Here is a 16,649-nt window from a genome sequence, read left to right as displayed (position 1 = left end):
AGAGGACCAAAAGTCCTGGCTGCTTTCTGATTGCCAACCCAAAGCATTTCCCTCAAACTGTTCCTCTACCTTTATTTTTTGGCCTTGTGTCAGGGCTTAGGACCCCAATTTGTTGCCCTAAATTACCACCCACTTCTGAAGTCCAAATGATGGAGAATAAGATAAACCTAAGTTCTAGTCGCTAACCCTCACTTTGCAGGGAAAATTATTTTGAAATTAAAAAAAATGTTTTTGAGTTTGTTTATTTATTTTGAGAGAGACTGAGACAGTGTGAGTGGGGGAGGGCAGAGAGAGAGAGAGAGAGAGAGAGAGAGAGAGAGAATCCTAAACAGGCTCCACACTGTCAGCACAGAGCCCGATACGGGGCTCGAACTTACAAAATCACAAGATCATGACCTGAGCCAAAACCAAGAGTCAGACGCTTAACTGACTGAGCCACCCAGACGCCACTGAAATTATTTTGAAGTAAGTGGAGACTTAGGGAAAAAGTTATAAAGATAGAAAAGAATTTTTCATATACAGATTTGCTAAGTAACTAATCATTTACTATGCTTCCTTTATGATTTCCTCTCTTTTCTCTGAACCATTTGAAAATAAGTGTTGAATATAACGCTTAAATACCTCAAGTGTATTTCCTAAAAACAAGGACGTTCTCGGGGCGCCTGGGTGGTGCAGTCGGTTAAGCGTCCGACTTCAGCCAGGTCACGATCTCGCGGTCCAGGAGTTCGAGCCCCGCGTCAGGCTCTGGGCTGATGGCTCGGAGCCTGGAGCCTGTTTCCGATTCTGTGTCTCCCTCTCTCTCTGCCCCTCCCCCGTTCATGCTCTGTCTCTCTCTGTCCCCAAAATAAATAAACGTTGAAAAAAAATTTTTTTTAAATAAAAAAAACAAAAAGCAAAAAACAAGGACATTCTCTTACATAACCATAATACTTTTTTCAACATCACGGAACACTGATGCAATATTATTCTCTAATCTACATACCTTTCAAATTTCACCAACTGGGCTGTTAGTGTCTTTCATAAGAAAGAAAAATAAGGGGCACCTGAGTGACTCCGTCGATAGAGCATCTGACTCTTGATTTCGACTCAGGTCATCGTCCCAGGATCATGGGATCGAGCCCCGTGTCAGGCTCCACACTGACAGCACGGAGCCTGTTTAAGAGTCCCTCTCTCTCTCTCTCTCTTCTCCCCTTCTCACACACTCTCTCTCTCTCTCATAAAAAAATAAAGGAGACTAAATGTTTTGTGGTGCAGAACTTAATCTAAGGTCACATACCGCATTAGTTGTCCTGTCTTTTAATCTCCTCTAATTTGAAACTGTTCCTCTGTCTGTCTCTGTTTTTCTCCATGGCCTTGACACTTTTGAAGAGGCCTTTCGTTTGCAGAATGTCATGATTCGCTTTAACCGATATTCCCCCTTATTATGCGTATTATATGCATCTTGGTCAGACACACACCAAAAGTCCTTCCCCATGCATTGTATCTGGAAGCATAGGACATCATCGTTGCTGATGTTACTGTCCCCTGGGAAGGTGGTGTCTACAGGTGTCTCTCATATAAAGTTACTTTATATTACCTTTGCAATTAATAGATATGTATGGGAACATAGAGGAGACTAAGTTAATAGCCTGCTTGTTATCAGTTTTTCCTCTAGTTTGCTACCGTTGATGGCTCATTTCTGAAACAAGTATTATTAGGGTCTTTGCCAAACCATGATTTTTAAAATGCTTTTTATGAATTTTTTTTAAAAAATATTTCTTCCATACTTGCTTTAAGAAAAAGTGTTTATTTCTCTTTCACTTTTTGTTTATATCAATTTGCTACATCAACGTGGTATGATCATGTACTCTCATTATCGTATGGGCTATAGCTTATTAGTATTATAATTCTTTTTCATGCTCGCGTTGTCCCACATTCGGCCAGTGGAGTCTTCTTTTAAGCTGGCTTGTGTCCTTTTGACCTGCTCCAATCGTTCTTTCATTATTTACTTTCCGTTGCCACCAGCACTTCGAGGCTCACCTTGAACTTTCTCAGCCCCAGCCCTGCAGTCACCCATTTTTCCAGGAAGTCTGGTTCACTTGGTGGAGGATGGTCCTTAGCAACAGAGATCTGGGAGCTACTTGAATTCTCCCAAGGATGATGGCTTTTTTATGATACGTCTCTACGCTCGCCACCAAAACCAAAAACACGTTTAGTACGAGAAAGTTCCTTCATCGTTTTCCCTGGCTCCGTTCATGCACTCCGTGCTCTAGAATTTCTGGGCTTCTCTAAATGCCAGACTAACTACTCCTATGTTGGACTCCTCTCTGCTTCCAGGACACTGGGCGTGACTCGGCTCTGAGTGCTAAATTCAGATGTTGATCCCAGACAACCGTGACACAAAGGGCTTCACACGACCGCCAGGTCCGTACAATAAACAGGAAGCCACAGAAAATGATGGGCTCTGCAGAAAGAGCCCTGATCTACCCCGAAACCCAGAGTTCGTTGCATTAGGCCAGGACGTGATTAAGACATGGGGGTTCCCAAAGTCTGTTGGAATTACTGGTTGACGTTTTCTGTGGGACTTGTTGTTTTCTTTTTTTAATTTTTTTTTCAACGTTTATTTATTTTTGGGACAGAGAGAGACAGAGCATGAACGGGGGAGGGGCAGAGAGAGAGGGAGACACAGAATCGGAAACAGGCTCCAGGCTCCGAGCCATCAGCCCAGAGCCCGACGCGGGGCTCGAACTCCCGGACTGCGAGATCGTGACCTGGCTGAAGTCAGACGCTTAACTGACTGCGCCACCCAGGCGCCCCTGTGGGACTTGTTTTGTGTTCACTGAAAGAGTATCTAGTTTTCCAGAAGATAAAATAGGAATAATGGGGAGCCATCACTTCGTGTGTCATTATAACCCATGGTGGGTACTAAATAATGTCGCCGGCACTCAGCGCTATATTGGTCCGTGCTTGTGCTAATGTGCTTCTCGTCCCACATTCCTGCTGACACCCGCCAGGGCCTTTGTGCCTGTTAATGATCTTTTCAGATTTCGGTCTTAGCGACATATGGCCGGAGCCCCAGATTCGGCCCGAGGCCTGCTTTCCTATGATGGGTGAGCTGAGAGTGGGTTTTACAGTTTAACTGTAAACTATCACCGTGTAACCTTTAAAGCATGGATGAAGGCGGAGAAGAAGGAGGGAGGGGGGGAAGGAGAAAAACAGGAAGGAGAAGCGGTGACAGAGACCAGACGTGACTCCCAGCGCCTAAGATGTTTACTATGAGACCCTTTCCGGGAAATGTGTCCCACTCTCCATTTGATCCCCTGAGCAGCCATGTGAAGTAAAGAGCCCGAGAATTCTTATTCTCGTTTTTAAAACGGGGACACTGAGGCTCCCCGGAGGTCAAATGACTTGCCTCAGGTCGCACGCTAACACTTGGAGGAAGCAGCTAGACACAAATCCTGACAGCCCTTTTGTTATATTAGTTTGTTTCTCCCATAGAAGTGGGCATCATTGATTCTTTAGAATAACTCTCCAGAGGAGTTCAAGGGAGCTAAGTTACGCTGTGGTAGCTGGCTTTGCTGCAGAGGCCAGAGCCAGAGCCGGCAGGAACTCGCTGGAACGTTCCGCCCTGACAAGGCGTGCGGTTTCCTCCAGGCACAGTGGTTGTGGCCACCCCGCGAGCGACCTCAGGTCACTGCGGGAGGCGGGGGGGACATCCACGCTTTCTCTAGGGTTCGCCGAAGCCACGTGGCAGGGCCGGGTGTATCACGTTCAAGGGAGGGGAGCGCCCACTGGCGAACAATAATAATTCAGCCTCCCCCACGCACGCAGGGGCTGTGCGGCCTGGGCCTTGGACACCAATCCTGCACCCTTTCCACAACCCCACAGAGCCTCACGATTCATGCTGAATTTTTTTTTTTTCCTCAGAGGGTTGAAACGAGATCTCTTAGCCGCCACGGTGTCACAAAGACACTGGGGATGCAAAAATCAAATAACCGTGAAAGACTCTGACGCACGGCAACCTGTAGCTAATTCGTCATGGGCACGTCTAGAACAGCATGATGGGTCCGCAGTTGCATAGAAATGTCTCTTTTTTAACAGTAGCCTCACCCAAGCTCTGGTGTAGGGGAGGGAATCCTTCCTCTGTCCTTTGCTGGAGCCAAGGGGAGCATTAAGCTCCGTGACTTCCCGTGTGAGCTTCTCATCTGATCCTTAGATGATCTCTTACACACACCCCTGGGAGAAGTCATCCTCCAGACCCCCGTATTAGGTGATTTGCTGTTCTAATCGGTTTTATCAAAAAAAAAAAACCAAAAAAAGTCTAAAGGAGCTAGTTTCATGGGGAGGATCTGAACATAATAGCTAAAAGAGCTAGAAGGTAACAGATGAGATGCTGAAAATAGCATAGTCGCCTATTATGTAAGGAATAAACTTCCATCAGGCGGCAGCGTGCACAAATTTTCCTCCTTTGCACCCCCGTCCTCTACAATTTCGAGAACAAAATGATGTTTTCCCCCTGTGGTCTAGCCTGTGACAGAAGTACCAGCCCTGACCCCGCGAGGGGCTCTGCCAAATGGAAGCGCCCCTAGGGGTTCGGAGCGCCTTCGGCTGCTCGCCGGCCGTGTGGGCCCTGGAGAGGCGGGCAGCAGAGGGGACAGCTCATGCTCTGCCTCACGTACTCGGCAAATCCTGGAATTCTCTGTCTCCAGCAGCGGGCAGGGAGGACCGCGGCTGGAATGGTACAGTGGGTGGCCTCTCTGTGTCTCTGGGAGATAAAACGGGGTCAACAAGAAAGGCATAATGACTGCGCTCGTCTTGTTGCTGCTGAGTGGAAGGGGACGGTCCCCTTGCTTATGGAATGCAAATGAATTCTCCGTGTCGTCTCAGAGTTAAGGTGTTGCAAGTCTGCACTGCCGTCAGCTAGAGTAGAAACCGCGTGGTAGGTAGTCTGTGTTGTTCTGGGAGTAACAATAACTGTGGCGGAACAGCTAACGTTAGCCGAGCATCTTCTGCAGCCCAGGAACTGCGCTCGGCACACTGGCACATCGGTTTGAACTGTCCTCGGAGCCTGAGTTCTCTGAGCCTCTAGAACACGTGCACTGGTTTGGTTTCCCCTTCAGTTGCCAGAGACAGCCAAGCATCCACGCCCAGGGAGACAAAAACCTGCCTTTGCCAAAGCAGCCGCGTTTCTCTGCACGTCTGGAGCCCCGGTTACCCAGAAGGGCGCGAGATCACGCCTGTCTGGTGACCCTCACTGGTCTCCTTTTGCAGAGGGAGAGTCTGAAGCTCAGGGCAGTCGCTGTTCTCCTTCTGAGCCAGAGAGAGGCAGAGTCAGGACGTACCCGTGGCTTCTGTGGGTCCTGCCCACGTTCTCTGCAGGCCGCCCCACGGCCAGAAACTCCAGTCCGTTTTCATTTCTCTACTCCAGATTCTCATCATCACTGCTCATAATCAAGGCTCCATTAAGCATTTCCCAAATTTAGCATTTGCTAACTCTAATACGTTCTGCCAAACGCTTAAACCCGTTTTATTTTTTATGTGTCTTGGGATGAGTTTCAAGCAAATTTCTAGGGTTCGGTCTCCCCGGGCTCAAGCAGAAGATGGCATATGTAAGAAAAACTTAGACACTAAACCTTTTGAGGCTCACCCACAGTCACAGCTCTTCAATAGGAAATAAAGCACGTGATGGGATTTTTTTTTTCTCCTTTCTGACCATCTTATTCGCATCAGTAACGAGAATGAAAGGTTTCGTCCCATGATGGCAGAGCCAATGTCAGGTATTTTTAAAGAGAAACCTGGAAACGTCAGGTGCTTGCTAAAGCTTAATAGTAATTCCAAGTATTAATTAAAATAGTTTCATGTTGGGGCACCTGGGTGGCTCAGTCAGTTAAGGATCTCTTTTTTTTTTAAATTTTTTTTCTTAATGTTTTTATTTATTTTTGAGACACAGAGAGAGCATGAGCGGGGAAGGAGCAGAGAGAGAGGGAGACACCGAATCTGAAGCAGGCTCCAGGCTCTGAGCCATCACCACAGAGCCTGATGCGGGGCTCGAACTCACGGACTGTGAGATCATGATCTGAGCCGAAGTCGGACGCTCAACTGACTGAGCCACCCAGGTGCCCCTTAAGGGTCTAACTCTTGATATAGGTTCAGGTCACAATCCCACGGTCATGAGACAGAGCCCCGTGTTGGAGCCCACTTGGGATTTGCTCTCTCCCTTTCTCTCTCTCTCTGTCCCCCCCGCCCCCGCTTACACACACTCTCTCTCAAAATAAATAAATACTTAAAAAAATAGTTTCAGGTTGACTTTAACATGGTCGTTACAGTAATTAAGAATTTTGCAAGTTAGTCAAAAGCAGTCATATGTTGCAATGATCGATCTGAGCCTCTGCCAATGACCAGTTACACTCTTTCTCCTCTGTCTGCCCCACGTCGTGCTCACCAGAGATTAGAGGTACTGTTTTACTCTGCAGACAAATGACTGTACCAGTATCTCAGGACTGATTTGGGAGAAGTCTTACTCCAAATGGCCTTATATTTTGAACCCCTGGGGCATTTGGGGGAGTGTTTCATTGGCACACGTAGAATCGAGCATTGATTGTTAGCCCGTAGCTTCTTGCAATGACATTCTCCATATCCGCGGAGGGGAATTAGGAAAAGCAAGGGGGGAAGAAAACACAAGGAAAAACAAAGGAAGCATGCGAGAGAAGAACAGGAAAGCCGATATTTGGGCCTCCTGATCTGGAACATAGGAGGTCACCTTTTGGAGGCCTGGTGTATGACTGCAGCAGGCAAGATTTCAGAGAGTAGTTGCTTCAAAAGACCCAGTTCATTTATTAGCCATGTGAGTTCGCTAAGCAACCAGCTGAGTCCCAGGACCAGTTGGTCCTCTTGAGGCTGACCTCTCAGATGTGCTGTCTGCAGGTAGCATCTGGGAGTTGGACTTCCAGTATTTCATGCCATCAGAGGGAACAGAGCCAGCAGCAGAGAAGAAGTGTAATAAGGGGTGCAGAGTTATCCTGCTGAGGGTCTTCTATGCTGGTCATGCCGGCAACTTTGAACGCATATCAGATACCCAGCCGTCGCGTTGGGTGCTGGGGTATGGAGGCACAGGATGCAGTGTCCATGAACTAGAAGCCCCCCCGAGGTACAGCAAGCTGCTGGACAGTTCCCCAATGCTCTCTAGGCAATTCTGTCCTCTTGGGTTGGGGCAACGGCCTTCTGTCCAAGATTCAGAATTTGTAGTTATTCATCCGATGCCTCCTAAGCATCATTCCTTCTGAGCTTCACGTGCAGCTCACGTTTGCACAACTTTGAAGGTAAGTAGAGAAGTTACGTTTGGCTTCCTTCTTCCTCTTCCCCCACCAACCTAGGAGTAGGTCGTCCCCTAGAAGTTGAAATAAGTTAGTACCCTGTTGCACAATACACAGGTGAGAAAATAACGAAAACAGAGATGAGGGAGAGTCTAGAGAAAGGAGGAAGCTGAAGAAATTGTGAATCCTAAGATTCATAATTCCGTTGGTAGACACTGTGTGTGTGTGCACGCGTGTGCAGGTGTTTCCATGCAGCTTCTGGATATGCTCATCTTTCCCCAGCTCTGTTTTGGTTCATAAGCGAACCCCTGGTGATCTCCAAGGTGGCAATGCCTGTGGGCATTCCGTGTCACAGTTTACCAGTTCTCCTGAAATCGGGAGAGAAGAATGTCTCGGGAAATAATCTGGCGTGACATCTTTATGTCGCCATGCCCACTGTGCCTCATATCCTGGATGTCGTCCAGTGATGAGACCACCACTGCCATGTTTTCGGCCTCACACCTCACCTGGCCACCTAGGACCTTTCTCTTTATTTCACATTATCCTTCTTGTATCTGTCAAGGTGGCCCACATCATCTCTGATGTGCTCTCTCCCACATCATCTCTGTTGCAGGACGCACATGTCACATTTCAGAAGACCGCTCTTGGCTTCACATACTCAAGACTACACTCTTACGCCCGGAAGGGCGCGACTTGTCCCGTGGCTATGCCTGATGTCCGTGGGGCAAGAAGATATAACCCATCCAGGCAGAGGCATCTGCTGTTTGAGCCACTAGGCAGTCTGGCATGCTGCTTGAGATTCCCCCAGCTCCTGACTGAGCAGTGACCATGAGAACAGACCCATCATGCCCCTAACCCCACCCTCTTGTCTTCTCTTGTCCCCAGACCACCTTCCATGACGCCAAGTTGTTTTCTGAGAGAACGGGTCTGAGCCTGTCACTTCTCTTCGGAGAGATTTTTCATGTTCACTACTCACAAATTCTAATCAAAATTAGCACAGCACTCACAGCCTTCTCGGATCTGGCAGCAACCCACCTCTCCATTTCCATCTTACTCTGCAACCCACAGCACCCTCACTCTAATTACTCAGAACTCCTTAGCTCCTCTTGGAACATAAAATACGTAGCTCTGAGCATATGGAGTTATATGGCTCTGGGCTCAGAGCCCTGTGCTTTTGCTGGCTGGCGGCATGGTCCTGGGCAAGAAGATCTACCTTCTAAGTCAACTGCTGAACAGGGATAATAATAGTATCCACCTCATGGGGCCGTGTGGTCCTAAACGATTGAGCAAATAGCGAGATTTATGCTTGGCCTCCATGATGCTCGGTAAATGGAAACCATCGTTTCTGCTGCTGCGACCGGTTTTATCATCACCATTTCCTGACCACGTCTTTAAGGTTCACACATCTCAGCCCAATCCCTTCCTCCACCTTGAAGGCTTCTCCTCCCTCACAGCCCCTCCCATGCCAACTCCTCTCTACCTGTTAAAGTCCTCCCTGCCTTTTTAACTGGAGGGTTTTTTTTTATTTATTTATTTTTTTTTTCAACGTTTATTTATTTTTGGGACAGAGAGAGACAGAGGATGAACGGGGGAGGGGCAGAGAGAGAGGGAGACACAGAATCGGAAGCAGGCTCCAGGCTCCAAGCCATCAGCCCAGAGCCCGACGCGGGGCTCGAACTCACGGACCGCGAGATCGTGACCTGGCTGAAGTCGGACGCTTAACCAACTGCGCCACCCAGGCGCCCCTGGAGGTTTTTTTTTTAATTGAAATCATTGTAAATTCACCTGCAGTTGTAAGAAATAACACAGAGAGACCCCCATGTACCCTTTACCCAGGTCCCTCTGGGGTGACTTCTTGCAAAACTAGTTGGCCGTTGCAACCAGGAGATTGACATGGGTGCAGTTCACTGCTCGTGTTCTGATATCGTCACTTTGACTTGTACTCCTTTGTGTGTGTGTGTGTGTGTGTATGTGTGTGTGTGTGTGCGCGCGCGAGTGAGTGTGAGTACACACGTGTATGTGCGTATTCAGCTCTGTTTCGTTTATCATATATGTAGGTTCATGTGTCCACCCCCATAGTCAACATACAGAATGAGAGTGGCCCCATCATCAGTATCGCTACTGTTGCCTTATCGCAAGTACACCTGCCACCGCACCCCCTGCCCTGCCCCCCCCCATCCCTCCCCCCCCCAGCAGCTACTCCTCCGGTCTCCATTTCTGTAATATTGTCATTTGGGAAATGCTGCATCCATGGAGTCCTACAAAATTCAACCTGCTGGGATTGGCTTTTTCCACTCAGCATACCTCCCTGGGGAATCATCCAAGCCGTCGTGTGTCTTAAGACTTTGTTCCTTTTTCTTGCTGCCTACCCATCTCTCAAGGTCTTCCATGACACCTTCTCAGGGCCCCTGATTGGCATTCATCACCTGTTCCGTGCTCACTTCCCAATCTTCAACCCCTCTTCGTGATTCAGAGCCGTTTAATAACCCTGTCTTCTATCTGCATACCTCTTCACGGCTTTTAAAGTGCTTTTGCATGCATTATGTCACGTACTTTCATACAAACATCTCTCATGTCACACACATCGCACTGAAATAGAGATGTGCCCTCTCTCCTCGCTTCGTGACCGTCAAGTGCAGCGCCTGTCACACCGGGACCCCCAATAACTGCTTGAATGCTGAAGTCCTTTCAGACGTATTTTTATAGAAAGCCATCTCTTGGGTATGACTGAAGCCGACTGGATAATGCCGTCGTTCGGCGCAGCTGAAGGGGCAGATGTTCCTGGCCTCGTGTAAAAGAAAACGGTAGAACAAGGAGCTTAAAAAAAAAGTAAGATAATATCATAAATAGACTGATTTACAAGCCTCCTTTGTGGGATGGTAATGTAGGTATTTCAATATACAAGTATTACCATCATAAAAGCAGAGCATTAAAAATATGATGCCCTAGATTTTCTTTGAAGTGAACAAATTGAACACAAATATACAGCAGAAGAGATTTGTAAGCATGGCAGTGTTCCTTTTTAGCATAAATCTGGAAAGATTATATGTTGCCTAAGAATGCACTGGAAGTGTCTGAATAAATATTGCTTAAACATCGCAGATACATACACAAGCACACACATGCATGTCTATTAGCTAAGGTCATGGCATGAATCAACTATAACTTGGTGATTCCCAACAGGCATTCGAGAATCATCGGTCCTTCAGAGGACCGGGGCACACCCTGAGAATGTGACATCAGGGTGTGGTCCCAGGGTAAGGACTCAGAGGGGAGAGATGGTTACCAGGAGTTGAAAGAGCCAGGGAGCAAGTATTGACTGGCTGTGTCCTCCAAGTAACAAGAGCCCATACTGGAGAAAATGAACATGATCTCATGCTTTGTGGCTTTGAGCCCCGCATTGGGCTCTGTGCTGCAGCTCAGAGTCTGGAGCCCGCTTTGGATTCTGTTTCCCTCTCTCTCTGCCCCTCCCCTACTCATGCGCTGTCTCTCTCTCAAAAATAAATAAACATTAAAATTTTTTTTTAAATAATTTAAGGTGCTTATTAACATAGCTGGATTAATATCTACCGTATCGGTTACTGGTTTGTGTTTGTTGCCCTTGTTCTCTCTACCTATTTTTGTCTGCAAGTCCAGAAAGAAGAGTTCAATCTAGAAAGGCCAGGAATGACATATGTTAAGAAAGACATCAGGAGTTAGGAAGGAAGTGAGGGTCTAAGACACGTGCCCTTCAGGGAGCTGGTGTGGCTTGGGGTGTTTTGATTGGGTTTCCAACTTTTTAAATGTTTATTTATTTATTAGAGAGAGAGAGAGAGAGAATGAGTGGGGGGAGAGGCAGAGAGAGAGAGAGAGAGAATCCCAAGCAGGTTCTGCACTGTCAGCACAGAGCCCGATGTGGGGCCTGAATTCACGAACTGTGAGATCACGACCCGAGCCAAGATCAAGAGTGGGACGCTCACCCGACTGAGCCACCCAGGCACTCTGGATCTCCAGTTGTTGGCTACACGTTTCACCCTTCGCTGTCCCTGTGTCACCTGCTAAGGGCGATAGGTTCAAACACTGACAGCTTCAGTGACTGTGAAAGGACCTCTTGAGGCTGAGGTTATTAATCAGAGGAGTGGCACATCCTTAGCTTCTGGAGGGTACCTGCTCGGAAAGTCTGAACCTCCAGTGTGGGGCAAGGGGGAGTGTCAGAGGGAGTTACCAGGGTGGTGGAGGACAGCTAGGATTGAGCAGTGGCGGTGGACACACAGCTGAGAATGGCATTCAGTGAGGGAAGTAATGTGCGAGGAGGAGCTTAAATTTGAAAGGTAAATAGGAATCAAGTAGGAAAGGGATTCCGACAGAGGAAAGAGCTTAGGAAAAGGCACGTAATGCACAGGGAATTGTCACCATTCCTTGATGCTGTGGAGGGAGAAGTAAGCGTACTTGTTTCCTTACCTAAGTTTCGAGGGCCTGGCGAGCAAGGACTTCCTTTAGCCTCACCCCTCTTCTGTTTTGTCACAAAATCTAGGACGCTTCAGCCGACCGTTAGAATGGGCTCTAAAGGCAGTGTGCCAGGTAAAAATAAGGTATATCACAGTTGCTCTTGAAAAATCTCTGACATTGTCCATGAAGTACAGTATGTAGGCACCCCACCTTGCAGTGGATTCAACCCAAACACATTTTCCTCCGTCACTGGAAGAGAGTGATGTTGCTACAGCTGGACACAGGAGGAAGTGGTCGGTTTGTGTGGATGTTCGTCAAGACACCATCAAGAGAGTAGAAAAGGAAGTACAGAGCAGAAGGCATTTATGACTTATGTGCCCTAAACAGTACTTGTTGCCAGAATATAGCAATCCCTACAAATAAAGAAGAAGAAGAATGCAGACCATTTATGTTTACGTGACCCAAAAAACACAAAGAAGCACTTTTACAGATGAGGACATCCACTGGCCAGTACATGTGAGAAGGTGCCCCGCGTAATTGGTCACCAGGACAATGCAGATTGAAACCCTAAGAGATACTGATATCCCCATCATAACGATTATAATTTAAAAGAGCGTAGTAATACAGTGGACTGAAACCAAATACCTTCAAATAAACACAACGTAAAAAAGGTGGCGATGACTTTTTGATGAAAGCTGTGAAACATTGCTGAGAAATCCTGGAGAAGACCTCATTAGATGGAAAGATACATCATGTTGATGTTTTAGAAGATGCAGCAGTAAGATGTCAGTTTCCCAGAAATGCTCCATACAGCCAGTGACATCTCAATCAGAATCCTCAAGGGATTGAACAGATTATAAAGTTTATGGCAAAAAGTGTAGAGTAACCAAGAACAAATGTGTTTAACAGTACTACCAGATTCCAAAAATTAAGATACTCTGCTGATCAAGACAGTATGGAACTGGCGTAAGGACGGACAAACAGACAATAGAAAGGAATATAGCGTTCCTCAATACGGCAAGTCCTGAAGCCACTGGGTTTCTCATGGAGGCACCGATGCGATGTAATCTGGATACGGTAACCATATGGAGACAGCTGGATATCCATGTGGGGAATGATGGACCTTGACCTGTACCTCTCACCATAAACAAAAATTGTAGCTGAATCATAGACCTAAACGTAAAACCAAAAACTATAAAACCTCTAGAGGAAAATACAGAAAGATCGCTTGATTACCTTGAGGCGGTTATTTCTTTAAAAAAGGACACAAAACGCACTGACAATGAAAGAAAAAAGTGATGAGCTAGCATCACCAAATGTAAACGCTTGAAGACACCATTAAGAAAGACAAGCCACGAAATGCAAAAAAATATTTGCAATGTATGTATACATCTGACCAAGAACTCACCCAGTATAGAGATAATTCTTTGAAATTAGTGACAAGAACTCAGACAACCAGATTATTATAAATGGCCAAAAGAGTAGGTGTTTTACAAAATACATTATCCAAATGGACACTAAGCGTATGAAAAGCTGTTTGACATCGCTAATTGAGAACTGCAGGTTAAAATCACAGTTTATCCCATTTAATGAGTCTGCATCCAATCCCAATGTGTGTGTGTGTTTTACTCCACACCATGCGATTAACTCCATTCTGACCCCATCGACCTGGAGACAGCGGCACACCCAATAGGTTAAAGGCTCAGTCCTACAGTCTGTGCCCCCGCCCAACCCATCCAGTCGCCAGTGTCAAGTTCGGGTCATCACCTGTGCTTCTGACCAACTGGCTATAGATCGGAGGTTCCAATGACCCCCTCCTTGGGTTTGATTAATTTTCCAGAACAGCTCACAGAACTCAGAGAAATATTTTACTAACACACGCAGTAATTTAACTTTTTTTTATGTTTATTTTTGAGAGAGAGAGAGAGGGAGAGGGAGAGGGAGAGGGAGAGGGAGGAGGAGGGGCAGAGAGAGAGGGAGACAGAGGATCCGAAGCAGGTTTTCTCTGCTCTGCACTGACAGCAGAGAGCCCGATGTGGGGCTTGAACTCACATTCCATGAGATCATGACCTGAACTGAAGTCGGACGCTTAACCTACTGAGCCACGCAAGCGCCGCTCAGTCATTTAACTTTTAAAAGATGCTCAAGACCAAGTGTTGGAAGGATGAGGAGCAAATCAAAGTCTCATACACTGCAGATGGGTGTGTAAATTCATACAATCGCTTCGTAAAAACAAAACGTTTCATGGTAGCTGGATATGCCCATGCAAGATGACCCAGCAATCCATTCTGAAGTAAACTCTCCTGGAAACACTAGGTGCCTACGTGCCAGAGACGTAAGAGGCATTACCCATAACAGCTGAAAACACACGTTTAGCAACAGTGCACTGGATAAACAAACCAGAGTATATTCACGTATCGGAGTATTACATAGCATGAAAAGAAATCAACGCTGTTAAATGGAACATGGAACAAAAATCTCACAAACGAAAAACATACCTTACAATTCCATGTTTATATAATTCAGGAAGAAGCAGAATGACTCTGTGGCGTTAGAAGTCGGGATATGGGTTAACTTTGGGGTGACGGAGGGAATGGAGATAAGGGGAGACCTGGGGGGGAGTTTCCTGGGCTTGGAACCTTCTACTTCTTGGTGCATACGTTTATGATTTGTCGTTCTTCAGTGTCTAGGTTATACTCGAGTAAAAAATTCACTAAGACGTTACTGTCTCCTTAAGAAATGTTTCAGGTTTTAGAAACTATGGAAAAGTAAGTGAATCTTTTTGCATGTCCACGTTTCTGTTTTCCCTTGTGAGAGGAAGCGTTTCCTTAGGGCTGTGAGTGAAGGTCACAGACAGGCTGTCGGCTGCTCACCTGTTTTCATCCGGCTCCATGCACCCAAGCCATCCTCCCTCACCCAGCTTCCCTCCTCCCCAGCCCTGGCTCAGCAGCAGAACACTCCCGCTTGACATCCTTGGAGGATGTGTGTGATTGAACCACGTCAGCCAAGGTCAGAAGGACACCGGAGATGGAGCTGGGGTTCGAGACGGTGACTGTCCCCCACCACACCGCTCTAAGCTCCCAGCCGTAGAGAGGGGTCCACCACCCCTTGCTATCGATGTTACAGCTAGAATCTGTAACACTGCTGTCTACCCAGGGCCTGTCTCCTGATTGCAGAGGGGAGTCTGCGGGGGGATAGCTTTTAATAGACCCCAAACTAGAAGGCATTTGGCAGGTGGCTGTGTTCCCGGGAGCCAGGCACTTATTAGTTAGCCTAATTTAGAACAGATCACTCGTCGCTTCTTATAAAGAACTGTTGGTGCTCAGCAAATAATAAGTAATAATAATACGGTTCTCTTGTGAAAACAAAGTTTTTGTTTATTCTAGACTATGTATAAACGGCGGGGTGGGGGAGAGTGGGGCGGAGGAGAGGCCACTCAGCTTTTTTTCTCAGCAGCAGCTGGGACAAGGAACGTCACAAACACTGCTTAGACGCAGGGATCAGAAGGAACATAATGGGCGGCGGGGGGCTTTGGAGCACCTGGAGCATGGACTTACTTCATCTCACAAGGTGAAAGTCAGAGAGGATTGCTCAAGCAGTCGGATTCTCCTGATGCCTTTTGGTCTGTCCGTCTCTCTGTCTGTCTGAGTGCATGTGTTACGACTTTTTGCTTGTCACGAGATCAATTCATGCCCAACATAGAACATGTAAATAAGACAAACAAAAAGAAAGAACACACACCTACCACCTCACTGTTCAGAGACAGCCACTGTTTGTTTTTCCAGTCTCTCTTCCTCTTTACATACGCTTTTAAAAAAACAATGTCCCTGTTGTACATCCTATCTTTTACTGCTTCGTTCACCGAAAAGAATATGTCTGGAACATGTGCTCACATTATAGAGTATCCTGCTTCGCCATCATTTGTCATGTGTAATTAATTTAAATCACATCATTTTGTTATACATCTTGGTTAGTTAAAACAGTTCATTCCCATAAGCAATACTTTGATGAGGACTGGTATGTATCCATAATTATTTTCCTAAGATCTAAAATGATGAAAAATTTCAAGTCTTTGGCATATGTGGCCACGTTGGTACCCAAAGGGAGTGAACACACTCATTTGCGGGCACTCTTTTTTTTTTTTTAATACGAAATTTATTTTCTCCAGTTCCATTCACATTGCTACAAAAGACCATATTTCATTCTTTCTCATTGCCATGTAATATTCCATTGTGTATATAAACCACAATTTCTTTATCCATTCATCAGTCGATGGACATTTAGTCTCTTTCCATAATTTGGCTATTGTTGAAAGTGCTGCTATAAACATTGGGGTACATGTGCCCCTATGCATCAGCACTCCTGGATCCCTTGGGTCAATTCCTAGCAGTGCTATTGCTGGATCTTAGGATAGATCTATTTTTAATTTTTTGAGGAACCTCCACACTGTTTTCCAGAGCAGCTGCACCAGTTTGCATTCCCACCAACAGTGCAAGAGGGTTCCCGTTTCTCCACATCCTCGCCAGCATCTATAGTCTCCTGATTTGTTCATTTTGGCCACTCTGACTGGCGTGAGGGGATATCTCAGTGTGTTTTTGATTTGTATTTCCCTGATGAGGAGTGATGTTGAGCATCTTTTCATGTGCCTGTTGGCCATCGCATGTCTTCTTTAGAGAAGTGTCTATTCATGTTTTCTGCCCATTTCTTCACTGGATTATTTGTTTTTCGGGCACTCTTGACAGGGTTTGGATGAGGATTTCATCTCCTCTTTGCAGTTTGATCTGATAGAGGAAACATTGCATATTGTGATTCAAATATTTCATCTTTTTGACCGTATTTTTCATTTATGAATTAATTTTTCTAATTTTTTGCCCATTTTCATAGTGGTGTTAGTTTTTTTTTTTTTTTGTTGGTACCTTGCAGCTCCTT

The 16,649-nt window shown here is 46.3% G+C and overlaps 1 protein-coding gene across 2 annotated transcripts in view; it reads left to right on the top strand.

The window, feature by feature from the left end:
- The window catches only part of SLC35F3 (solute carrier family 35 member F3), a 404,199-nt gene that overhangs the window by 191,874 nt on the left and 195,676 nt on the right, over nucleotides 1-16,649 (top strand). The gene's annotated exons all lie outside the window — the stretch shown is intronic.

The sequence above is a fragment of the Felis catus genome, chromosome D2 (genome assembly GCF_018350175.1).
Source record: "Felis catus isolate Fca126 chromosome D2, F.catus_Fca126_mat1.0, whole genome shotgun sequence".
In the NCBI taxonomy this organism is placed as follows: domain Eukaryota; kingdom Metazoa; phylum Chordata; class Mammalia; order Carnivora; family Felidae; genus Felis; species Felis catus.
The sequence above is the reverse complement of the archived record's forward strand: the minus strand, read 5'-3'. Positions and strand labels throughout refer to the sequence as shown.